This window comes from Arachis ipaensis, chromosome B9 (genome assembly GCF_059453495.1).
Source record: "Arachis ipaensis isolate K30076 ecotype BB chromosome B9, ASM5945349v1, whole genome shotgun sequence".
Classification (NCBI taxonomy): Eukaryota; Viridiplantae; Streptophyta; class Magnoliopsida; order Fabales; family Fabaceae; genus Arachis; species Arachis ipaensis.
In genome coordinates this window covers 103,034,002-103,038,060 of record NC_142444.1, presented here as the reverse complement: position 1 = coordinate 103,038,060, position 4,059 = coordinate 103,034,002, and the positions used below count along the sequence as shown (strand labels likewise).

General features: G+C 35.0%; 1 non-coding gene across 1 annotated transcript; it reads right to left on the bottom strand.

The window, feature by feature from the left end:
* Nucleotides 1–3,951: 3,951 nt before the first annotated feature.
* LOC148545707 (small nucleolar RNA R71) lies at nucleotides 3,952–4,059 on the bottom strand. Its single transcript, XR_015901113.1, has one exon. It is a non-coding gene; the product is annotated as a small nucleolar RNA R71 (small nucleolar RNA).

Genomic DNA, 4,059 nt, shown 5'->3' with positions numbered 1-4,059 from the left:
TCAGAGGTTGAAGAAGGACTGCTGATGCTGTTGGATTCTGACCTCCCTGCACTCAAAGTGGATTTTCTGGAGCTACAGAACTCGAAATGGCGCGCTTCTAATTGCGTTGGAAAGTAGACATCCAGGGCTTTCCAGCAATATATAATAGTCCATACTTTGGCCAAGAATAGACGACGTAAACTGGCGTTCAACGTCAGTTTTCTGCCCAAATCTGGCGTCCAGCGCCAGAAAAGGAGCCAAAACCAGAGTTGAACGCCCAAACTGGCACAAAAACTGGCGTTCAACTCCAAGAAGGACCTCTACACGTGCAACACTCAAGCTCAGCCCAAGCACACACCAAGTGGGCCCCGGAAGTGGATTTATGCATCAATTACTTACTCATGTAAACCCTAGTAGCTAGTTTATTATAAATAGAACCTTTTACTACTGTATTAGACGTCTTTTTGACCATCTTTGGATCATCTTAGCATCTTTGGATTATCTTTTGATCTATTGATCACGTTTTGGGGGCTGGCCATCTCGGCCATGCCTGGACCTTTCACTTATGTAATTTTAACGGTAGAGTTTCTACACTCCATAGATTAAGGTGTGGAGCTCTGCTGTTTCTCAAGGATTAATGCAAAGTACTACTGTTTTCTATTCAATTCATCTTATTTCGCTTCTAAGATATTCATTAGTACTTCAATCTGAATGTGATGAACGTGACAATCATCATCATGCCCTATGAACGTGTGTCTGACAACCACTTCCGTTCTACCTTCGACTGAATGAGTATCTCTTAGATCTCTTAATCAGAATCTTCGTGGCGTAAGCTAGAATGATGGCGGCATTCAAGAGAATCCGGAAAGTCTAAACCTTGTCTGTGGTATTCCGAGTAGGATTCAATGATTGAATGACTGTGACGAGCTCCAAACTCGCGATTGCAGGGCGTTAGTGACAAACGCAAAAGGATAGTAAATCCTATTCCAGCATGATCGAGAACCGACAGATGAATAGCCGTGCCGTGACAGGGTGCGTTGACCATTTTCATTGAGAGGATAAGATGAAGCCATTGACAAGGGTGATGCCTCCAGACGATTAGCCGTGCCGTGACAGGGCATTGGATCATTTTCCCGAGAGATGATCGAAAGTAGCCATTGACAGTGGTGATGTATCACATAAAGCCAGCAATGGAAAGGAGTAAGACTGATTGGATGAAGATAGCAGGAAAGCAGAGGTTCAGAGGAACGAAAGCATCTCTATTCACTTATCTGAAATTCTCACCAATGAATTACATAAGTATTTCTATCCCTATTCTATTAATTATTATTCGAAAACACCATTATCAATTTATATCTGCCTAACTGAGATTTGCAAGGTGACCATAGCTTGCTTCATACCAACAATCTCCGTGGAATTCGACCCTTACTCACGTAAGGTATTACTTGGATGACCCAGTGCACTTGCTGGTTAGTTACACGGAGTTGTGAACCATGGTCTTGGCATCATGTTTTTGGCGCCATTTCCAGGGAAAGAAAGAGCAATGAATTTTACATAATTAAAGTGTAATCACGATTCCGCGTACCAAGTTTTTGGCGCCGTTGCCGGGGATTGTTTGAGTATGAACAACTGACGGTTCATCCTGTTGCTCAGATTAGGTAACTTTCTTTTTGTTTTCTTTTCAAAAATTTTTTCAAAAATATTTCAAAATTTTCTCACCTGTTTTCGAAAAAAAAAAAATTTCTTTTTATAAAAAAAAATGTTTTCAAAAATATAATTTTTCTTCAGAATTTTTAAGAATGAATTCTAGTGTTTCATGAAGCATGGCTGGCTGTAAAGCCATGTCTAATACGACTGTAGGGCATGTTAGACGTGTCATGTCTGAGTTACATACTAAAGCTTGGCTGGCTATTAAGCCATGCCTGACCCTTTGATTAGAGCTTTAGAGCGTAAGATTCCTGGAATTCATATTAAAAATTTTGGAATCCTTATTTTTATTTTTCAAATAATTTTTGAAAAAATTAAAAGAAAATACAAAAAAATCATAAAATCAAAAAAAATCAAAAATATTTTTGTGTTTCTTGTTTGAGTCTTGAGTCATGTTATAAGTTTGGTGTCAATTGCATGTGCATCTTGCATTTTTTGAAAATTCTCATGCATTCATAGTGTTCTTCATGATCTTCAAGTTGTTCTTGGTAAGTCTTCTTGTTTGATCTTTGCATTTGCATGTTTTGTGTCTTTTCTTGTTTTTCATATGCATTCCTGACTTCTTGATGTCTAAGCATTAAAGAATTCTAAGTTTGGTGTCTTGCATGTTTTCCTTGCATTAAAAATTTTTCAAAAATATGTTCTTGGTGTTCATCTTAACATTCAAAGTGTTCTTGGTGTTCATCTTGACATTCATAGCATTCTTGCATGCATTCATTGTTTTGATCCATAACTTTCATGCATTGCATCATTTTTCTTGTTTTTCTCTCTCATCATAAAAATTTAAAAAAAAAAATAAATATCTTTCCCTTTTTCTCTCATAAAATTCGAAAATTTGGATTGACTTTTTCAAAATTTTTTAAAATCAAGTTGTTTCTTATGAGTCAAATCAAATTTTCAATTTGAAAATCTTATCTTTTTCAAAATCTTTTTCAAAAATCAAATCTTTTTCAAATTTCTTAGTTATTTTCGAAAATTCCAAAAATATTTTTCAAAAATCTTTTTCTTATTTTTATATCAAATTTTCGAAAATAACAATAACAATTAATGTTTTGATTCAAAAATTTCAAGTTTGTTACTTACTTGTTAAGAAAGATTCAAACTTTGAGTTCTAGAATCATATCTTGTGATTTCTTGTGAATCAAGTCATTAATTGTGATTTTAAAAAAATCAAATCTTTTTCAAAAACTAATTTCAATCATATCTTTTCAAAAATATCTTCTCATCTTATCTTTTTCAAAAATTTGATTTCAAAATATCTTTTCTAACTTCCTAACTTCTTATCTTTTCAAAATTTGCTCCAACTAACTAACTAACTTTTTGTTTGTTTCTTAACTTTTTCAAAACTACTTAACTAACTCCCTCTCTCTCTAATTTTCGAAAATATCTTCCCTCTTTTTCAAAAATTTCTTTTTTATTAACTAATTATTTTTATTTTTGATTTTAAAAATTTTTCGAAAAAAATACTAACCTTTTTCAAAAACTTTTTTCAAAAATCACTAACTCTTTTTCAAAATTTATTTTCGAAAATTCCTTCTCTCTCATCTTATTCTATTTATTTATTCATCTATTAACATCTCATCTCACATCTCTACCCTCCTCACAGTTGTGTTTCTTCCATTACATTACATTCTTTGTCTCCCTCTTTTCTCCCACTCACAAAGGGATCCCTATACTGTGGTATAAAGGATCTCTATTATTATTATTTTTCTGTGCCCTCTTCTTTGTCATATGAGCAGGAGCAAGGACAAGAACATTCTTGTTGAAGCAGATCCAGAACCTGAAAGGACTCTGAAGAAAAAATTAAGAGAAGCTAAATTACAACAATCCAGAGATAACCTTTCAGAAATTTTCGAACAGGAAGAGGAGATGGCAGCCGAAAATAATAATAATGCAAGGAGGATGCTTGGTGACTTTACTGCACCTAATTCCAATTTACATGGAAGAAGCATCTCCATTCCTGCCATTGGAGCAAACAACTTTGAGCTGAAACCTCAATTAGTTTCTCTGATGCAGCAGAACTGCAAGTTTCATGGACTTCCATCTGAAGATCCTTTTCAGTTCTTAACTGAATTCTTGTAGATATGTGATACTGTTAAGACTAATGGAGTAGATCCTGAAGTCTACAGGCTCATGCTTTTCCCTTTTGCTGTAAGAGACAGAGCTAGAATATGGTTGGACTCTCAACCTAAAGACAGCCTGAACTCTTGGGATAAGCTGGTCACGGCTTTCTTTGCCAAGTTCTTTCCTCCTCAAAAGCTGAGCAAGCTTAGAGTGGATGTTCAAACTTTCAAACAGAAAGAAGGTGAATCCCTCTATGAAGCTTGGGAAAGATACAAACAGTTGACCAAAAAGTATCCTTCTGACATGCTT